The sequence below is a fragment of the Protopterus annectens genome, chromosome 8.part0, assembly GCF_019279795.1.
Source record: "Protopterus annectens isolate FY-2018-M chromosome 8.part0, PAN1.0, whole genome shotgun sequence".
Classification (NCBI taxonomy): domain Eukaryota; kingdom Metazoa; phylum Chordata; order Ceratodontiformes; family Protopteridae; genus Protopterus; species Protopterus annectens.
Window position 1 is genome coordinate 166,678,148 of NC_056741.1, and position 23,595 is coordinate 166,701,742.

A 23,595-nucleotide genomic window follows, 5' to 3' on the forward strand; every position below is an offset into this window, starting at 1 on the left:
CAAAGACAATGCCCCAACAATGGAAAAGCACCCTCCTCAGCCTCAACAGGCAAATAAGATGACTTGTCAAATCCTCTAAGGGCTCCTTTGAAACAAACGTAGCAAGTACAGCCAAGGATAACCATAAGACCTTTTACAGCTACATACGTCACCTAAAGGGTAGGACCCAAACATGTGTAGAACTAACGGCCAATGGTATCACGCCTACTGACCCCACAGAGATCGCAATCCTGTTAGCGGATAGGTTTGGTGAAAATTTTACTCCCTTATCCCCTCCTAACTTACAACAAACCTTCCCCCAAACTCCCCTTTCCCACCCTACATATCTGAAGAGCAGGGCCTGGTCCAAGGCAAAAAACACAGCTTTTGTGGGATCACACGACATCCCAGGCTGTCTTCTAAACAGGCTAAAACATGAACTAGCATCACCACTAAATAGCCTTTTCAGTCATAGCCTAACCACAGGCTTTGTTCCTGCAGAATGGAGAACAACAAGTTATTTCCCCCCACAAAGGTGGCCTAGCAACAGACCCAGGAAATTTCAGACCCATATGCCTGACCAGCCTCATCTGTAAGGCCATGGAATGTATCATTATGGACCACTTAAATAAAGACATAGATGACCTCCAAACCCTGGATCCTTCCTAATTTAGCTTTGTGAAGGGCAGATCCTGCCTGTTAAATCTGGTGGATTTCTTTGAAAATGTGACCAAGGCCATTGAAAAGGGCAAATTTGTGCACTCAGCATACTTCAACCTGGCAAAGGCTTTTGACACAATTGCACATTCAGGCATTACCAATAAACTTAGCACACTGAATGTAAACCTCTTCATTATAAGATAGGTTGCCAACTGGCTAACAAACCGGACACACACTATCCAAGTTGGTGACTCCGCATCAACCAGCAGATCTGTTACCAGTGGAGTGCCACAGGAGTCAGTGCTGGGCCCCCTACTCTTTGGTATATACTGCTCAGAAGTTTAGGTCATAACTAAGGGGTTGTGTCTGACCAGGTTGGCAGACAACTGCAAACTAGGTGTAATCATTGAATCCTCAAATGATGTCAGTATACTCCAGGAGGGTCTCACACAGACCAACGCCTGGTGTATTAGTAATGGTCTCAAACTAAATGCAAAGAAATGTATCATCATTCTCTCTGCCACAAACAATGATCCCTCACACTATCAAATCAACAGCAATACTCTAAGTACCCATGCAGTGGTAAGGGACCTGGGATCGCAAGTTGACTGTGACCTTAACTTCAACCACCATGTGTCTACTGTAGTAAGGAAAGCTTTCTACGTAGCACACTTGATTAGTAAAGGCATCACCTCGAGAGCAAAAGAAGTTATAACCCCCACATACTTGGCACTTATTCAGCCCATAATTAAGTATAACATCCCATTTGGCATGTACAGTAGTAGGCACCTGCAGCAGTTGGAGAAACCTCAGAGGTTTCTAAAAAGAAGATCTAGGGGCTTCAACATGTGCCTAACACAGACTGACTAAAGTCCCTGTCACTATACTCCGTATCGTATAGGCTTCTTCGGGGGACTTATGCCTGGCCTACAGAGCAATCCATGACCCAAACCTAATGAACTTGCTGCATATCCATAAAGCAAATGCAGCTACCCATTCCAGAGACCTAAATATAGCCTTTGACTTAAATAGGACATGCTGGAGGGACAGATTTATCTCCCAGTAACTGCCGCATGTTTGGAATAGGCTGCCAGTTCATGTGAAACAGAGCACCTCTATCGCATTGTTCAAGAGGAACCTGGATGAATGGATGGGATACTGTAAGTTCTTACTGGGGATAGCACCCACAACCCTCCTGGACATGGACAGTCATCACTAAATGCAATCTTTGATATTGACTAGCATTTCTATGGTATTATATTGGGTTGAAATGGCTAGGCTTAAAATGACATCCAGGTTGATAGCCTAGTAATCTCTTTTGATCCTATGTTGTTTATACATATATATATATATATATATATATATATATATATATATATATATATATATATATAGGTTCTCTTTAGATGGTTGAACTTTTAAAAGTGCGACTTTCATATGGCTGAGATCATATGATCGAACTTTTAAAAGTTTAAACGGTTTAAATCGGGATCTTCATAGAGTGAAGAACGGGAAGATTTCCCTTTACTGCAATGTAGTGCAATCTCGGAGTTGGAATATTTAAATAGGGGGGGGTGGGGGGGTGCAGGGTGGCTTGCCCCCCTGCCAGCACTGTTTAGTTTATTTATTTTATTCCCACATTTTCAAACATTCAAATGTTCGATCATATGATATGGTCTAGACCATATGAAAGTCGAACATTTGGATGTTCGATTATGTGAAGTAGATGCATATATATATATATATATATATATATATATATATATATATATATATATATATGTATAGATATATATATATAATATATATAGATATATATATATGTGTGTGTGTGTGTGTGTGTATATGTGTGTATATATATATATATATATATATATATATATATATATATATATGTGTGTGTGTGTGTGTGTGTGTGTGTGTGTGTGTATATATATGTGTATATATATATATATATATATATGTGTGTGTGTGTGTGTGTGTATATATATCTAGTGGGACTACTTTAGAAGACTGAAAAACCAAAAGACTAAAAATTCAAAATCCTGAGTGATGAAATTTACCTCTTCTCCACTGTTGTGCATTCTTGGAGATGGTGTATATAGTTAGCAGGGGGTGTTGGGGGAGGTGAGGTGCAGAGGGGCTTGCCCCCTGCATTAAAAATGCATTCAGTATTTTGAATTTTCAGTCTTTTGGGATTCAGTCTTTTGATTTGTCAGTCTTCTGAAGTAGACCTATATATATACAGATATATATATATATATATATATATATATATATATATATATATATATATATATATATGCCAAACAGCAAGAGGTTCTTCGGTTCGATTCTCGGCTGGGGTGCCTTCTGTGTGGAGTCTGCATGTCCTTCCTGCGTTCGTGTGGGTTTCCTCCCACGTTACAAAGACATGCATCTGGAGCATTTCTCCCCGGGCCTCCGCTGAAAATTGGCTTTGTTCCAAGTCGGACTTTCCTGGTTAACAAATGTTAAATAAAAAATAAAATACTTTAGAATGTCGACTGTTCAGAATGCCGACTTTCATATGGCCAACACCATATGATCCACATTCCGAAATACTGACATCCTGAAGTAGCACCATTTACCTACCTGTAAACATAGTAAAACTGTGTTATGCAGGGGGGCAAGCCCCCCTGCACCCCTCACACCCCCTGCTACTTAAATATTCTCACTCTGAGATCGCACTACAGTGCAGGAAAGGGGAATCTCTCTGTCCCACACTGTAGCGGGATCTCCGCTATCATTTGTCAGACTTTCAAATGTTAGTTCATATGATGTCGGCCCTGTGAGTTTCGAACATTTGAAAGTTCAAACAAATGAAGGGCTCTCCTATCTAGGAAGTTTGATCAACAGATCAAACGTCCGAATCCATAACCACCGAACACACTTTAATGAAAGTGCTTTCATCGAATAAGTGCTTTCGTTAAAGTGTGTTAATAAAAATAAAAAAAAAAAAAAACACTACATTAACATTTTTGCAGGGGGGCTTTGCCACCCTGTGCTCCCCCACCCCCCTACTTTAATATTCTCCCTCCGAGATCGCACTACTGTGGGGAAAAGGGAATTTTCCCTTATCCAAACCGTAGTACGGCCTTGGCAACACGCATACTTAAGCGAAAGTGCTTTTTCAGTGAAAAGCACTTTCGCGCAAGTATGCTCGCCATTAATGGATTTGGACGTTTGATCTTTCGATCAAACGTCCAAGATCTACATATATATGAAGACCGAAGACAAACTGAAGAACTCACAAAAAGTGAAAACGGAACTCGAAGCTGAATGAAAAGCGATGAAAACAGTTGAATAAAGTCCAAACTCCAATTTTATGTATTAAGCGCTTTCGGAAGGTTCAGTGCCCTTCCTTCCTCAGAATCAACAAACAAACAGTCAATAGGCAAGCAACAACTCAATTTAAAACTTGAAACGTTAAGCGTGTAAATTGATTAAACAAATTAATTAATTATACTTGTCATGTGACACTTGTCGGCATTTCAACCTGGTAATCTAAGACTTTTACAAATGGGAAAACATAAACATGTATCCCCTAATTTTAAAACTAACTTGATGCAACTTGTATTTATTGTTAAAAAACGATTTGCATTGTTGCATAAATACGCCACACTGCAAAACGATTATAAAACCTTTTGTTATGTATGTAGATATACATAAAACAAGTTCTTAGTTGTACCTAAATGGCCAACTATAATTCTGAACAAGTTTAACCTAAACCAGTATTAAATCATTAAAATGTGTAAAACCAAACTATAACCTTAAAAATATTATTTGCTACATGTTAACCAAACACATATTCCACGTAGTAATATGTTAATATGCATTTCCTAACTAAGCAAATTGCATAATTCTAACTAACAAAATGCTGCATACTGAAGCTAGGTCACCTCATTGTCTATTTAGAGCTAGCTTTTTTAGGATGCAAACAATTGATATTTATTCATTTAAACCTGGGGGGCAATGAGCTACAGTTTTTATTTGCCAGTACAATTCTTCCATTTCAAGTTGAATTTGCCACGGGCCTATATATGGACTATCATCAACCTGCTTCAAAACTGTGAATTTGAAACTGTGGTTGGGATGTTCTGTCACATGGCAAGCTAAGGCATTTGTTTGTTCTTTTTTTGTTATAGCATACGTATGTTCATAAATACGCTGTTTCAACTTGCGCTCCGTCTTTCCTATATAGAAAGCGTGACAAGCGCAGCAAGTTGCTACATAAACTAATGCTCTAGTGTGACAATTAAACTTTCCTCTAACTTTATATTCGATGTTATTAATCTTTACAGAGTAACCTTCTTGTATGAACTTGCACTGTCTGCAAGTGCCACATTTAGACATGCCCATTGTGTGTGTTTTTACTTTAGATTTCCTTGCTTCTAGTAAGGTTTTAAGATTGACTCCCCTCCTAAATGTAATAGCTGGGGGCCCCTCAAGTTTCCCCTGGAAGGACTTGTCATTTGATAGTATTCTCCAATTTTTACTTAGAATGTCCTTAATGAAGTAGTGGTCTATGGAAAAAGTGCATAAGAACCTTAAACTGTGCTGACGGTCACTGTTAGTTAAATTAGAGTGCTGCTCCACTGTGTTTTCACATGTTTTAGTGTGTGATGGCAGTTCTATACTTAAAATGGGACTAAAATGTCCTACATTACGCTTATGTACAACTTCTTCCATAATCTCAGTATGCAGCATTTTGTTAGTTAGAATTATGCACTTTGCTTAGTTAGGAAATGCATATTAACATATTACTACGTGGAATATGTGTTTGGTTAACATGTAGCAAATAATATTTTTAAGGTTATAGTTTGGTTTTACACATTTTAATGATTTAATACTGGTTTAGGTTAAACTTGTTCAGAATTATAGTTGGCCATTTAGGTACAACTAAGAACTTGTTTTATGTATATCTACATACATAACAAAAGGTTTTATAATCGTTTTGCAGTTTGGCGTATTTATGCAACAATGCAAATCGTTTTTTAACAATAAATACAAGTTGCATCAAGTTAGTTTTAAAATTAGGGGATACATGTTTATGTTTTCCCATTTGTAAAAGTCTTAGATTACCAGGTTGAAATGCCGACAAGTGTCACATGACAAGTATAATTAATTAATTTGTTTAATCAATTTACACGCTTAACGTTTCAAGTTTTAAATTGAGTTGTTGCTTGCCTATTGACTGTTTGTTTGTTGATTCTGAGGAAGGAAGGGCACTGAACCTTCCGAAAGCGCTTAATACATTAAATTGGAGTTTGGACTTTATTCAACTGTTTTCATCGCTTTTCATTCAGCTTCGAGTTCCGTTTTCACTTTTTGTGAGCTCTATAGATATATATATATATATATATATATATATATATATGTATAATTTATCCGTCTGATCTGAACGTTGGATATCAAGATGCTTGTTGGATCTGATCCAGCCATAAGCCGTTGCTCCTAGCTTCAAGCTCTTTCAGATTTTTCTCTCAGATCTCATGAAGTTAGTGAGGCGAAAGTATCACGGAAAGTGTTTGTTCATTTAGTTAGTTCAATAAATTGTTTCATCATTTATGCTATCTGACTGGTAACATATTGGTCCACTGTTTTTTTTTTTAATGAGGAGGTTCACCTTGTTTGACCATATCCTGAGCTTTTAACACCCACTACACACCCTCTCAAATTTGGGAAGTGATGATCATTCACACTTACCAATCAAGATAGGGAAGCCCACTCATGGATCCTCCTGGACCCTCCTCCTGTTGTTTAACAAATACATAAAAAGTGCTAATTCCTCACTTAAAATTATACAATGCAGCCCTCATCTTTCTAATAATAAAGAACTGTATTATTTGACCAAAAGACTAAAAGTCTGTATTTGTTTCTGTCTCTAAACAGACAGGCTCTCTACTGATAGGATTTTCAACCAGAGGACAGCTTTAAAATCAGAGAAACTCTATTGAAAGAAACATGAATGCTCAGCTTTATGGAACTGAGAAAGATTTGGAAAAAGGAGTTCCAAGGGCTTAACCGCTGTTTTCTCCTGTTTAAAATTAAGGTGAAGGACAAGTTTCAAAAATTGTACTAAGTGCAGTCACAAGATTCTGCCCTAGGATATTTAAGATTTATTTGTGGTGTTCCCCAGACTGGAACATTTTGATGCCAACTGTGAGATATGCAAGGCCATCAGGCCTGGGTCCTAAGTGGACTGTTATAATAAACTTATTCTAAAAGAGCTTCTTCCAGATAGTTAACCTCCTTGTGGGGATAAATTTGACAAGAAAAAGGAAAAAGAAAAAAAGAGAATCAATAAAAAGGATATCTGATGAACCCAGTTCATATTCTGACTCTTAAATTTGCCAGACAGGATAAGGCACGACCCTCTTCTGTTTCAACAAGGACAGGAATGTCTCTTCCTTCTCCTTCTGAGACAATCATTAGAGACAAATCCCCTATTAAAATTTATAGTAGACATTCTTTTAGGTTCCTTTCTTCAAGGCCTTCTTCTGTAACATTTCTAAAGGTCCTTTTAATTGTACAACAGAAGCAGGTTTAGAGCCCATGATAAGGGTATTTTTGAAGACACACACAGACTCTGGTGTCATCCCATCCTCTTCTTTTTTCCCGGGCAGATTGGGTTGGTCGTACCTCACTTCTCTTGTACCAGTTTTCACACTGGTGGTATCGTAGACAGTTGTCATCCTAAAGCCTGCCTGCACTTTTGTTTTGAGGGCATTAAGCTAATAGACACACATGAATCACTTCCAAAGAGATCTGGAAGAAGAGGCCATGAATACTTTGCACAAGCTCCATCCTTACTCCTAAGTCAAGGAAGCAGCTGGGGACTACTGTGGTTGCCATGTTCAATATCACCAATCCTTCCATGTGCTTTCTTCATAATACAGCTGATGGAGTGGGAACAAACATTATTACCCTGAATTGTCTGTCCTGGCTTCACCTTTGTGATTTTGCAAATAACTTTAAGGCAATCTTTGCCTTTACCCCTTTCTATTATTCCATGTTGTTTGGACCAACAGTGAAAGACTGTATGATGAGATGTAAAGAAGACGGGAAGAAACTATCTGCATGGGCATCAGGTTTGAGAATCCTTAATAATTTTTTAATAGAAATCTGAAGGTTTCCAGATCACTTTGGTTTAGGAAACCCCAACATTAGAACTTTGATTCCTTCTCAGATACCAATGGCCATGACAGAGGTGGCCCCATCAATGGATGCTAATCATGTGGTCATAAAAGTCCACAAAACCAGGGATTTCAGGAGCTCTTTTCTGGCAAACAAACCAAACATCTCTGAAAGCTTACCCAACTGTCCACCTCTGTATCTTCACTTGGCTGCATGGAGGGCCATTATGCAGGATAAATGGATGAGGTAAATAATACCCAGAGATGAAACTACACTATACCATTTTTCCAGCCCCCTACCTCTTCAACAGTAGCTTCTTATCAATATCCCACTTTACCAGTTGAAAGCATCAGATAGAGAGGTTTCTCTCCTTCTATGAAAAAGAGCCATGGAGGAGGTTCCACCAGACCAGAAGGGTTAAGGAAACTATTCCAGATTCTTTTTAGTACCAAAGAAAAACAAGGATCTCAGGCCAATGCTGCATCTTAGTGACCTAAATTTCTGTGTCAAAAAGTCCCTTTTCACAAAGGTTACATTTTAAGTGATTTTGCCCTGTCTAAAGGCAAATAACTGGATGTCCTCGATAGACCTTCGGGGAGCTTACTTCCACTTAAAGATTGCAAAAGAGTCTAGAGGGTATTTGACATTGGTGGACTAGGAGCCAATCAAACCAATTCAGAGCCTTGATCTTTGGTCTCACCAGAGCGCCCCAGGTGTTCATCACATGCATGGCAGTAGTTGCAGTTCATCTGTGACTCAAAGGGATCCATGTCTTCCTATACATAGACAATTGGCATCTCATTACAACAACCAAGAAGGCTTTACTAACAGCTAGAGATTGCTTATTTTTTTACAGCTCTGCCTGTCTTTAGGTATCTCTATACACTGAGGAAAGACATGCCTATTAACCAACACAACAAATTACTTTCATTGGATATCATCCAGACTCATCAGATTGCAGAGAAAGTCTTCCCTTTAGAAGAATCCCAACCATTCAGTCCACAAGCTGGACCCTTCTACACAAGTAGTCTCCACCAGCATCCTTGGTTCTTAGGGTGTTAGGACTCAGTGCCACTGCAGTAGTCGTGGTCAGCCACACTTGGTTTTATATGAGAATTCTTCAATGGATGTTCAAGATTCATATATGATGGTGGCTAATTCCAAGCATTCGTGTTGGATGCCCCCTTTGTAATGCCACAGTTATTAGCTACAGTGACCACAGATGCCTCCTCTCTGGTGTGTTGGGGGGCATGTTGAGAAGAGGATGGTCCAAGGAATTTGGACACAGCCAGAGGTCAACTTTCACATCATTGTCCTGGAAATGTGGGCGGTTCTTCTCATGTGTCAGGAATTTCAGAAACTCCTCTTTCCAAAAGTGATACCTATTCAGTCAGACAATATGTCTCTAGTACAGCTGGTACTGGCTAGTACATCAGCAAGCAAGGTGGAACCAAGTCCTACCTCCTTAAAAAAGAGGTCATTAGAGTCTTGCAATAGGGGATAGATTCACACCACCTTCTATTTACAGCACGCATTCAGTGGAGAGTCAACTGTCTAGTGGACAGGCTCATTAAGTCAATCCTCATGACTAATCCCTCAGTCCATCAGTATGCGCAACAGATATTTGACTACTGGTGCAGATCTGCTGCAATTTATTCTTTATCTTGATTTGCCGTGATGGCCAGAGATTTCTCATTTTCTCAAATGGTGGTACTAATCTTATTAGCTTCTCAGAAGCAACCCATCCACAAAATCTACAAAGTATGGACTATGGAAAAATCATCCTATCCACAAATTCTACAAAAGCATATGGAAATGTGTTTCACTATGTGCTTTGGAAAGCGTCCTATACACAAATTCTACAAACATATTTGGAAATGTTTTTCACTATGGGCAAAGTATCCTATCCACACATTTTACAAAATTACAATGAAATGTTTTTTTCAGTATGGGCTATGGAAAAAGGGTTAAACCGATTTTCTGCCTACATTCTAGAAGATTTGCAATGTCTTTCAATGCTTTGAGGCAAATTGTATTTATTCCACTATTAAACTACAGCTGGCCTCAATTTCAGATCTTCATTTTGGACCAGAAAACAACTGCTCACATAGTCTTTGTAGGGCCTTCCTTGAAGGATCACCTCACCCCCCCCCCCATCAAAGCCTCTACCCCTCCTTAGTTAATTTTGTATTGAAAGCTCAAAAAAAAAATAAAACTATGCTCGAGCAGCTTCTTCTGCAGATCTGGAGTTTTTATCATGCAAAACTTTATCCAAGAGAATTTCAGAACTATGATGAAATTGTCAATAGAAGTCATGCATTTACCATAACACCTTCCAATAATACATCCCTCCTTTCATGCCCAATCCAAATTATCACTTTAGTTCAAGGACCTAAAGACTGCTTTGTTACAGCGCATCTGTCATCCCTCTTGCTACCTGGTATGTCCATAGACCTTCTGGATGGCAAACTCAGTATGAGGATACAGAGGGTACAGTGGAATTATGGGAGAAAAAATCTGAATGAGATCAAAGCTAGGAGCACTGGGTGATACCTGGATCAGATCCAACAAACAGTGTGGTGTCCAACTGTTTTATTGGACAGACTAGGACATAAAGGATCCAGCATTAATGTAAGTACATAACCTTTATATATGTAAGGAACATTCATTCCCTTCTTCAGTAAAAGGTGGAAGATGTATGTATCTTTAACAGTATTTATAAGTCTAGGTGTGAGAGTTGATGGAATGATCTTTTGTGTGCTTGTGTCTGTTCCTCCATATGCTGTTTTGAACTGTTAACCATGGAGTATTATCTCTTGCAGATCAGATGTATAGATTCCTCAGATTGCATAACTTTCAGCTCATATGGTCAACAACTGTGCTGTAGGAAACAACACTTAAGTTTCTGAAGTTTTCTTTTGTTCTTTTTCAGTTTGTGTCCCACTCTGACATCAGTTGACATCAGATCCTCTTCTTCTTCTTTCAGCTTTTCCCAGTTAGGGGTTGCCACAGCAGATCACCTGTTTCCATTTCTTCCTGTCCTCTGCATCTTTCTCTGTCACACCAAGCACCTGCATGTCCTCTCTAACCACATCCATAAACCTTATCTTAGGCCTTCCTCTTTTCCTCTTACCTGGCAGCTTCATCCTTAGCATCCTTTTCCCAATATACCCAGCATCCCTCCTCAACACATGTCCAAATTAAAGCAATCTCGCCTCTCTGGCTTTGTCTCCAAACTGTCCAACCTGGGCTGACCCTCTAATATACTTATTCCTAATCCTGTCTACCCTCGTCACACCCAGTGCAAATCTTAACATCTTTAACTCTGCCACATCCAGCTCTGACTCCTGCCTTTTTGTCAATGCCACTGTCTCCAACCCATATAACATAGCTTGTCTCATTACCCTTTTGTAGACCTTCCGTTTCACTCTTACTGGTACTCGTCTGTCACAAATCACTCCTGACACTCTTCTCCACCCACTCCACCCTGCCTGTACACTCTTCTTCACCTCTCTTCCACACTCGCCATTACTCTGAACTGTTGATCCCAAGTATTTAAACTCATCCACCTTCACCAACTCTACTCCCTGCATCCTCACCATTCCTCTATCCTCCCTTTCATTCACACACATATATTCCGTCTTAGTCTGGCTGACCTTCATTCCTCTCCTCTCTAGAGCATATCTCCACCTCTCCAGGGTCTTCTCAACCTGTTCCCTACTCTCACTACATATCATAATGTCATCTGCAAACATCATAGTCCACGGGGACTCCTGTCTGATCTCGTCTGTCAACCTGTCCATCACCAGTACAAATAAGAAAGGGCTCAGAGCTGATCCTTGATGTGCTCCCACCTCCACCTTAAACGCATCTGTCACTACCACTGCAGATCTCACCACTGTCACACTAACCTTGTACATATCCTGTACCACTCTTACATACTTCTCTGCCACTCCCGACTTCCTCATACAATACCACAACGCCTAGATTCTAGGCACCCTGTCATATACTTTCCCTAAGTCCACAAAGACACAATGCAACTCCTTCTGGCCTTCTCTGTACTTCTCCATCAAGACTCTCAAAGCAAACATCGCATCAGATCCTCTTCTGCTTTGTGAAAATACTTCTACTACATAGTTTTGCAACAGAGAAACCAGTTTTAAATCTCTGTTATTTGTACTATCTTGGCATGGTATAATAGATCTAATAGCTGACAGAGGTGTGATTTATGCAGGATTTGCTCCTTCTTGACTTGTGAATTTGATACCTTGAGCTGTGCTATAGAGATCAGAACTGGATAGTCCTACAGCTGAGAACTATTATAACTTTATTATACCATGCTGTCAGTTATATGATTCACTTTCCTCAGATGGTAAGAAAATGAAAGACCTGGGAAGTCAAAATTGTGGTGGTCCTGTGTTTCCACACTCCACAGTGTGCTATCACATCATTCACATGATTGCTCTTGGTAGAGTGAAGGCAGTGGTTGCTTGAGAACAGTGTATGCTGCTTGGGTAATTTATCCTTCCCCAATGCTGTATGACTTGACTGTGGAGTTTGTACATAAAAGTTTGAGGTCGTGCATGAATGTTTGTTACTTGCCTGCTGCTGCTGCTGCTGCAAAAAAAACTCTTTTCCTTCTTTGCAATCAGTTCCAAATTAAAGGCACAGATGTGTTTTTAATATCTGTGAATCAATAACATTCAGATTGCATAACTCACTGCCAATTTGTTCCAAAACTGCTTAAAATAAAGGAAAGAAACATGACCAAAAGAATAAATTAAGTACTCTGTAAATGTAACACTAACTTCCTAACACCCTTTGGCTCTGGAACAAAATGTTTTGCACATTTTTTATCATTATGAGGTATATGATCTTCCTTTGTGAATGTGGTTTCAATGTCCATTCTATTCTAAAGTTTGACAGGAAAATATGAAAATTTTAGCTTAAAAATTATACCAACTTGTAGCTTACAACTTCCAGAATCTGATTTTAGTAGTTTCATGTCTTTGTTGGTGAAATTAAACAAAAAATCCTGTCAGGAAAAAATGAAGACTGCAGACAAGAGCTCAAGAACTCTGCTACTTTCAGCTTGTCATCCAAGCCACGCCCTCCTATGAGCTATACGATTCCTAACGCATACACTGTTGTTACATGCTCAACTTTCAAACAGCTTGATTTAAAAAAAAAACATAAAAGAGCAGACTCTTTTTTGAAAATGAAGAATTAAGATGTAAATGCCGTAACATTTTACTGCTCTAGCTTTCCTTCTGTAGTTCAGCATTACTAACTGATAAATACTTCTTGTCGTTTCCCTCAGAATAAGCATTTTCAAACCCTCAGAAGTGAGGGTTTGAAAATGCTTATTCTGACGGAAACGACAGGAACTACCTGCTTTTCATTTACATTTGAAAATCAGTATCTGCACAAATTGAAGAACTGAAACAGTTCTTGTGTACAGGTGATCACACACATTCAGTAGAGCTCACTACTGGCACAATTCACTTTTAAAATGATTAAAAGTTTGAGAATAAAAGATAAAAAGTCATCAGAAGAAGCAACACATTAAAAAATCAGTTAGCAGTATATTTATCACTCAGCATTCTAAACGCCGCACTTTCACAACAAAATATTTAAAGACAAATGAAATCAGGAAGCTGGGCCATAGTAAATGTGATGTAATTTCATAGCACCATTACAGATACAATAATTTTAACAATTTAAGCATGGCAAGGTAGTTATAATGAATGATGAGGTAGAAGTAATACAGGAATCTACTCCCTTGTAGTCCATTTGCTTGATCCCTTAGACATTGCCTTAGAGATCAAACCTGGCCAGTCAGGAGTAAATTCTTACATAATTTCTACCTCTGGTAGGTATTAAAGCTGTAATGATCACTGTCATTCAAAGTGTTCTGTTGTAGTTTTGTGCTTACCTTATACACTGGAGCATGTGGTATCAGAAATGCCATGTTGGATTTTCCTCCTAGTCATGTCTTTTATACAGCATGATGTTTGAAATTAAATCCTGTAAACAATATTGTTTTTCCCTATGTGACATCACCAAAAGGTTTGTTGAATTTTACCCTCATAGATGTCAAAGTAGGGCTTAGTGTGGGGAATGCGTTTTTACACTTTAATAAACTCATTACAGCACATGCATGGGGCCCTGTGAATTAAAGTCTATAGACACCTCCCATGCTATCCCTCCAGTGACATTACTGAGGGATACAGTAACATTATGTAGCTGTATCCTTAATAAAAGTTTGTGAATCTTTTTATTAAGAAACTGCCTGGATAATATTGGTAAAGTGGGGTGGAAATGCATCACGGCACAAAGAAAAAGTTACAAAGTGCCATAATGTGTATTTAAATTACAAATTAACTCTTTAAACTAAATACTACTATCCACCAAATGGAATGTGACCACTGTCTTAATAGTGATATCCTGCATTGTAAATATTTATTTGATTGTAAACAATTTTTATTTGTGTTTCTGAGAACCTTTTGTAATTGACTGCATCCTTCTGTACTTTGATTTGCATTATATAAGTGATACCTTTCTCTTCAGGATTCCTTAAAGATGGGTCTTGCCCAGATTGACAGCCTGGTTTCCCAATAAGTAAATGAGTAAGTAAACAAGAAAGCAAGCAAGTAAGTAAATGCATAAATGGACAAACAAGTAAATAAATACATTTTTGCTAGGTCTTAAAACATTTGCCTTGTGGAGGTGCTAAGGCACCATGGGCCAGGTTTAGACTAAAAAACCTTTCATTCCTTATCAGGCGCTTGTAAAATATTTACCTATATCCATTTATCTGGCTCTTTGCCTCTTGTACGACATGCCGGAAATGTGGCCCCACTGAAGCTGGCTTTAAAGCACAGTGCCCATAAGTTAATATGACTTCGCTTTTGGTACTATCCTTATAGATAACTACATATGTGATGGTATCTGACTGTTGCAATGAACTTCTGTAATGACACAATACCCTTCCCCCTGAACAGAACCAAATGTATTAATGCTGTCCTTAACATGGATCTGTTATCCATGTAGATATTTAAAATTATGCTGTAGAGCAGAAGATGCAGTCAAAGTGGGAGGCCTCTAACATTTATGGTGGCTGACAAACTGTTAGATGGCATCCACATACACTTACATGACAGACTCCAGCTACACAGAGTACAGAGAAAAGAAGTAAGGAAACAAAAAAATGCACACTGATCTACAGACAGACACATACATACACCCACACACGTACACACGCATATATCTACAATGGGCTACTATTCAAGGAGGCCACTGAATGAAACACTGAAGTGCTGATCAGTCCAGCATCAGGCAGTGGAGAGAACCTGCATACCAAGTAAAAGAATGCATTAGAAACAAGCTGTGCAGCAGTAATCAGGGAAACAGCACTGGGCTGCTACAGCAGAAACAGTGCTATGGTGGTATGTATGACCATTGTGATGGACCTCACACCTAAGACAATCTTACAAGGCTGCATTAATGCATACTCACACATGCAATGTAATGATGTATAGCTGCAGTTAGCATCTGACTGATCCAAGAAGGTCAGCACATATAAATATATATTGACAAAAAGGTAGATTATGGCCAGCACAGATGAGCATAGTGACCAACAGAAAGACTAATGTGGACATGAACTGCACAGTGGCAACATGGTTCTGCATGTAATAATTGCAGAGGCAAAGCTGGCTTTTATAATACCTGGGGCTGTGCCCCTAAACTGGTACCCCTCCTCCCCAGCTCTTAACTTGAAGAGCAATAAAAAAGACATGTTTGTTCATATTGTTCTACAAAATAGCAGTCCAGAAGTCCAGCATTTCGAAGAGAAAAAAAAGGCCTGTTTTGATAGACTGGCTGTCCAAGCCTGCTAGAACATATTCACCCTCTCCTTCTTCCATCTCTTCATTGCTTCATTTGAAGAACATTAAAAAATAAAAGGTCTTTATTACTCTGGCTTTCCAAGCAATATGCAACCTCTGCCTCTGCCCAGCTGTTCAATGGAAGAACAGGAACAAGCTTTATTGATTAACCAGTAAAAATCACAGTAGAAAACAAACAAACCAAGATCGCTGCTGTAAGGAAGACAAATTGGACACCAGAAATTGAATTTGTGCTTTTGTTCCTTTAATTAATAAAATGGAACTCATCAGATAAATTGCATATTAAAAATTCACCCTTATATCCCAAAGGTGATCCAGTCAAATCACATCATTAATTAAATTTCATTTAAAGAAGCATTTCACATACCTAATATCACACATTTGATTAAAAATAAATAGAATCCAATGAAACTTGAAATTTATTACTTTTTAACTTTTAACTCTGGAACCAACTAAATACAATCTGCTGAAAATACTGACATTAATGGACATACTAATGGAAATGTTATCATTTATCTCTGGGAATTGCATGGCATTAAGTAAAACCTGCCAGTATATCTCCCTATATTCCAAGAAGGTTGACCAGTTTCCTCCCATGTTATTTATTGCCACCTTTTCCAAAATAGAAAAAAATGAACTTATTAAAGTTTGGACAAATACTGACATGTCTATAAAATGCATTGGTATTTTCTTTCTTCTTGATGGCATAAATATGCTGATAAATTCTTTTTCTAAGTTGATTCTCCATCTTTCCTATATAGCATGCAATACGACATACAAGTTACATATACCACTACTGTCTTGTTGCAATCAAAAATAGCCTGTATTAGAAAGACTTGGTTAAAATGTCCTAATGTTATATTAGTAGTCACATATATGAACCTGCACTCCTTACAGGCTCTGCATTTTTTTCATTTTACCCAGATTGGTGTAACCAACCCTAGAATTACCATTCTTTTCAAACATGTTTTTCATTTTCTTACCCCTTCTAAAAACAATTTTTGGTGTTAGACCAAGTTTGGTGGTCAGTTTGAAAGCTCCAAACACCCAGCTCCATTTTTTTCTATTATATTTCTAATGGCGGGGGAATTATGGTCAAAAGTCAAAACATAACTTGTTGTTGCTGAAATTATTTTTTTTTGCTGATCTAGGCTGAAAATCAGGATACCTTAACAAGGGGGCATATTGGGTTACTCTACCTCTCAAGACTAAGGTCTCCTGTTCAAATAAAAGATGTATTGGGTAATGCCTTTGTTTGAACATATCCTTTAAGATTATGAGTTATTTATACAAACACGCATCATCAGTAACCAGTCTTGATAGCTTAATCATCTGACCCCTTACCAAGTTTTTTTTCTTCCAGTAGGAATGGTTACTGTCAAAATGAAGAAAAATGTTTGAATAATTTTTCTATAAATAGATGATTCAAGCCAGTTATTCTCTTTATTTTTATAAAGGTGTATGTCTAAATAATTACAACTTTCAGTGTCAACCTTATGTGTAAACGTCAGGAAAATAGTTCTAGAATTAATGTATTCTAGAAACAGTGGAATTTTCTGTGTCGTCGTCCCATACGATAAAAATATCATCCAAGAACCTGTAATATTTATAGATAGAATTCTTATAGTCTGACTCAAAAATGAATTTTGAATCCCAAAGTCACAAAACTATGTTGGCAAAAATGGGCTGAGGAGGCCCCCATAGCCACCTCTTTGGTCTGTTTGTAATATTCCCCCCCAAAGAAGACAAAGTTATTTCTCAGAACTATTTACATTAGCATTGACAGTACATAAGCAGAACCTTGTGTTTCTTAGAACCCATTGTCAGTACTTCTCTAAAAATAATTCATGACCTCCTCATGGGGAATGGACAACAACAAGTCCTTCACGTCAATACTGAGAAAGGTAATGTTCTCCTTAAAATCACACCTAGCTTATTTATTTATTTATTTATTTATTTATTTCACATTTGTTAACTGGGTTGGTCCAGCTGAGTTACAAAAAATCATTTTCAGTGGAGACCCGAGGAGAAAAGCTCCAATAACATCTACAGCAATAAAAAGTGAAAGAAACATTATACATAAGATAAAATAGAGTACAAACTGAAATGCTGGTATACAGAACACATTTTAGTTGCCACATATGAAAGTGTGAGTACTAAAAATATAAACATACAGTTTTGTTACAGTGCTGAAAAGCTAGCATGTTCTAATATTTCCAAGAATTAGAAGTAATGCCAAGACACTTCCTAAGTAGATTTGTAGAATGTGAATAGACAGAGGTATACGGGAGGTTAAGTGGAGTGATTGAAGTGACAGATCTTGGAGTTAAGCAGGTGATCTTTTAGTGTCTTTTTAAAGTTGATGGCATGAGTTATACTTCTGATATGGTCCAGCTATGAGAGACAGTGTATTTATAAAGGTTTATACCTATATTTTACAGGGTTTATAAGTCAGTAGTAAGAGTTGGTTGGAACTATGAAGAAGGCAATTGGGGGTGTAATAGGACAGAAGTTTGGAAAGTGGTGGGCAGGTAGTAGAGTTATTCAGAAGGGAGTGAGGAGTTTGGAGTTGAGTGAGAGTACGTTGATGTGGGAGTTCAAGCAAGTGAAGTTTCTGGGGTTCCTATCAGTTTGTCGAAACTTCAGCAGTTCGAACACCATATGGACGAACTGTGAAGTTCGAAAACTGATTATCGCGAAGCCGCGGAACAACGAATTCTTTCCCAGGGAAATAATTTGGTGGGCTGTTTCTGTGGCTTCGCTGTTTTCAGCACTGTGGTGGAAAGTTACAGGTCGGGTTCAGGTAAGTGTGCGATTATGCGGACGTTAGGGTGCGGGTGAGGTAGGTGTGCAATAATGACAGACTTTAGGGTTAGGGCGGAATAGGTGAGTTAGGGTTAGGGTGCGGGTCAGGTGAGTGTGCGATAGTGACGGACCTTAGGGTTAGGGTTTGGGTTAAGGTAAGTGGATAGATAGTAGTGTATGTACAGTTTAGTGTAGGGTTAGATGTAGGATTTTAAGTGTATGTGTGTGGATTGCTGTTTTTTGGTGTGCTTGTTTTATGTGTTTCTTGGAACAGCAATTTTTTTCCCTGGGAAAAAAATCGCTGTTCTAAGCCTTCTATGGTTTTGCACTTCGAGGTTAGAAGTTCGAACATATGGTGTTCGAACTTCTGCTGTTTCATCGAAGTGATGTAGACCCAGGTTTCTGTAGGGGCCAGGCAGTGGTTGGAGGAGTAGGGCTGATTTACAGCAAATCTAGCAACTTTATTGTATGTTGATTCGAGTTTGTGAATAAGGGAAGATTGCAGGTTAGTCAGGATAAGGGAGGCATAGAGTAAGTTGGGTAATAAGAAAGTTTAAGCAAGGGCACATTTGGATTCTACACTAAGGTATTTTTTATTTCTGTAAAGTAGGCCTAATTTTTGGTGGGAAGATGCTTTGTTGGACATGTAGGTCAAATTTTAGTTGGTCATCAATAATGGTGCCAAGGAGTTTAGTTTGTGTTTCAACTTTTATAATAGTGTTGAGAGAAGAGATTGAAAAGGTAGGTTTACAGTGGGAGAGTGAGTTAGGCAGAAAAAGGAGGAGCTTTGTTTTATTGGGATTGAGGATGAGCTGATTGTCATTGAGCCATGTTTCTACAGAAGAAAAGGAGTTTGTGTAGTAGTTAACAAGTCTGACATGTTTTCAGAAACAGATATCAATATGGATGATAGTGGAGTGACCGCAAGAAGTATGGAGGTTATTGATAAAGATGTTGAATAGCAGAGGGCCAAGGATGGAGCCTTGGAGTAGACTATTTTGGATAGAGAGGAAAGGCGAGCAAGAGTTAAGCCATCTAACTGATTGTTGTTTGTTAGAGAGGTAGCTAGAGAACCAGCTGAGGGTAGTGTGAGAGAGGTTGAAACAGGATAGTTTGGAGAGGAGAAGAGAGTGAGAAACAATGTCGAAGGCTTTAGACAGATCAAGGAACAGGCAAGATATAAGTTTCAGAGAAGGAAATACGGGCAGTGGAGGTGCTGTGTTTAGGGCGAAACCCGTGTTATGTAGGAGTGAGGAGATTTTCTTGGATACAATGTGTAATTAGTTGAGAGTGGATACATTTTTCAAGAATTTTAGACAGAGGAGAGAGGATAGCAATGGGTCTGAAGTTGCTAGGTTCAGTTGATTTACCACCCTTGTGTAGAGGTATAGTGTAGAAAGATTTCCAGAGGTCAGGAACTATGGATTCTTGAATAGATCTATTAATTAAAATAGAGACAGGAAAAGTACTAGAGTCAGCAGCTATTTTAAGGAACTGAGGAGGAAGGTTGTCAGTAGAGTTTAAGTTACGAGTAGTTTTCTGATGTAGGAAATTGAATGAGAAAGTGTTGGCATCGGCAGTCTGAATTAGAAGGGTAGAGTGGTTTGTGTTACAGGCATCTGTAGTAGAAGAGGAGTTATTGGGAATGAGTTTGGCAATAGTCTCTATGAAGTATTTGTTTTGAAGTGTTTCAGTCTCTGTTGGGGTGTTGTTAGGGAAGTGGTTGGAGTAGTGGGGGTACCAGGATGGAGAATTTTGTTAATAGTACTCCAAAGTCTTTTATGGTTGGTGTGGTTAGTTTGAGGCTGGATGTAGTAGTTTTTCTTATCATGGTGGATGTTTTTTTTTTTTGTTTGGTGAAGTTCCTAAGTTATTTGTAGTCTTGTAATTGTGAGGGTGATTTAAATTTCAGCCAGAGTTTCCAAGCATTATCTCTTTTGCCATGTGGGAGAGAGTATTTCTATTGAGCCAGGGGACATAGTTGGATTTGACCCTGATTTTTCTTAAGGGAGCTAGGGAGTTCAGGATGTCAAGAAAGATGTGGTTAAATTTCAGTACAGTTTCATTAATGGGCAGAAAGTGCAGGAAAGACCAGTTGATAGAGGAAAGATAATTATTCAGAGTATCTGGGTTAAAGTTGGTGAGTTTTCTACAGTCTTTGTACAGGTGAGGTCTCTGTCGTTGTGGGGAGTATTGATAGGTGCAAGTTGGCAGGTGGTCACTTATTGTGCTGGAGGGGGTACAGGGATTGTGGATACATGTGAAGTTTGTTAGTGAGGATCAAATCTAGAGTGTACTTGGGTATGTTTTTATGTAGGCACATGGGGGGTGGAGATCAGTTGGGAAAAGCCATGGGGATTGATGCTGTGTTGGGGGGAGTGAATATTTAGGTCATTCCAATCTATGTTAACATCTCCAAGGGCTAAAGTTTCATAGGCAATATTTTGTGATAATCAAAACGTATTTGTTCCAAGGATTGGGATGTTTTTACCTTGTGGGTGTAGATGGATGCAATAGCTGTTTTTTTGTGGGTATTTACGTGACAGTTTAGAATGAGAAGCCTGGCAGGTTGAAAGTTTGGGATGGAGACAGTAAGTGGGGAGAGATTAAGCTGTTCAGAATAGAATATGGCAACACCACCAACCTTTTTAGAAATTCTGTCTAGTCAGTACATATTAAATCCTGGAGGTAAGATTTCATTATGAAATTTGCTAAACATTTAAGCTAATGCCAAGAGTCTTTGAGAACATGTGTCTTATCATCAGAAAATTCTTTCAAATGTTGAGCTATGAATTTTGCTAGAGGCTCCATTTTGGAGCCTCTTGCTGCAACAGTTGGTTTCATGGGGGAGTCTACAGTAGATTTGTGTGCTTTTGGAATCCCAAATAAAGAGGATAACAGAGGTTTTTTTTTTACTTTTTTTAACTCTTCTCTAGGCTAAAGTGGTAAAATAAAAATAGTTTTTTAAGCAAAGGATCTAACCTGTAACTGGCAATATTGACCTCATTCAGTGATACTGGTGTAAAGTACTTACTGTCATGTAAGTAATGTCAATATTTTAGCAACATAAATAAGTTGGTCCATAATCACTACCCCTCCCCCTTTGTCAGGCTTTATCATCCTTATTTCCTTATTGTTTGAGAGCTTTGACAACACTGTTTGCTCATACTTACTTAAGTTTAATTCCTTCATCTTTGGGACCTCTCTGTGGACTGGTCTAGAATCCATTTCAAAGAGTCTTTCAGATAATGCAACGGGGGTAATACTAGATCTGTGTAAGGCTGAAACATAACAGTTTTATTATTTTCTAACAGCGTTTTAAATTGAAATTTCTAGCAAAAAGTTTAAGATCCAAAATTTTCTCCACAAAATTAGTTTTACAGTGAGGAATAAAGTCACAACCTTTTGAAAGCAATGCAAAGAGGGCATCTGGGAAAAATATATATTTTTAAGCTTGTTTCCTGCCTTTCCTGTAAGTGGTCTAGACTGTTTGTAGGCTTCTGAGCCCCCAAGCCTTTCTGTGTTGGAGGGAAGCCTTCTAGCTTAATTTTTTTTCATAAAACTAGCCAGTTTTCTAGTTTCAGCACTCAAATCTGTTTCTTTGAACTCAGCACTTGTTCAGAACTCGTTGTAAGCACTAAGTAAGCTGCAAATTACTACAGCACTCAACTTTCCTCACTTGTCTAGAGGAAAGCAGTTTTTAGTACTTAATAAATAAGCACTTATCCAGGCATGTTGAAGGGTCTGTTCCTGGTGATTTCTCCTGTCTACCTGATGAATCTGGGCATCTTGGGGCAATGCAGCAATTGCCTCATGTACACAGACAACCCTCTCCTCCTACCACCCATCACTACAACCTGTGAGATATGCACTTATATAGCCAAACTGGAAGCAAAGCTCTCTTCACCCAAGACTGAACTAGATAGTCAAGAGGAGAAGGTAAACACTTGCACCACACCACACTCATCACATAGTCCCTCAAAACCTACACCTACATTCATGGAGTCTCTCAATAAAAACCTGCCCAAGCATCAGGGACCTCCAAATCAGAAACGCAAGCAATCTCCACCCCCCCAACACAATCCAAATGACACATAGCCCAGAAACTCAGTGTGCCACTCAACCACAGCCCATAAGGCATAACAACGTACCCAACACTCTAGTCATAGGTGACTCTATAGTTAGGCACACTGATGTTCCACTCACCAGGCTAAACAAGGAGAAAGTTACTGTCAGGTGCCAGGATCCGCCACATAATGCACGCACTCAGGTCACTTCACAACAAGTACAAATATGACACTGTCATTGTCCATGTTGCTGTGAATGACCTGAGATGTACCTCCCTGGACTACATGAAGAGACATGGAGGAGCTCTCTGATCTTGTAGCCCAGGCAGGTATGACCCTAGCCCTGAGCAGCATCCTGCCATCACCCAGAATGATACCACAGTACAAGGACAAATGATTGTCTTCAACAATTGGCTAAGCTTCTGGTGTCAGTCTAAGGGGATCCAGTATTTGTCTGCCTGGGACGACATGATCGACATTCCATGATGCTTTGCCAGAGATGGCCTACACCTGTCACCCTTGGGATTCCGGATACTGGCTAAGGCTCTTGCCAACCCTATAGTGCCTTTTTTAGGTAAGGTTCAAATGACAAATTCACCACTGTAACAGGTACAACAAGCAAAATCTGAGGGTAATGCTACTCAATACCAGAAGTCTAAACCTCAAAATGCACTCACTCGAGGCACTCCTTAAAATGGAGAACATCGACATCTGTGCAGTGACAGAGACCAGGTTCAAAGTTCCAGAGAGCACCCCTGCATTACCAGGCTATAATTCATACCACACCTTTCGGGCACCTAACCCAGAATGAAGCACCAAAGGTGGAGGTGTGTCCATATTCATTAAGGATATCCACACCTCCAGGCTAGTTGCACATCATAATGCATCTGAGATTATCCAAGTGCAACTAATTCTGGGCAAGACCGCAATCTAAATTGTAGCTTGCTACAGACCCCCCACCATGCCCCAGGATTCCCAATCATCATTTCTTGATACACTGGAAAGTATTAAGGTACAAC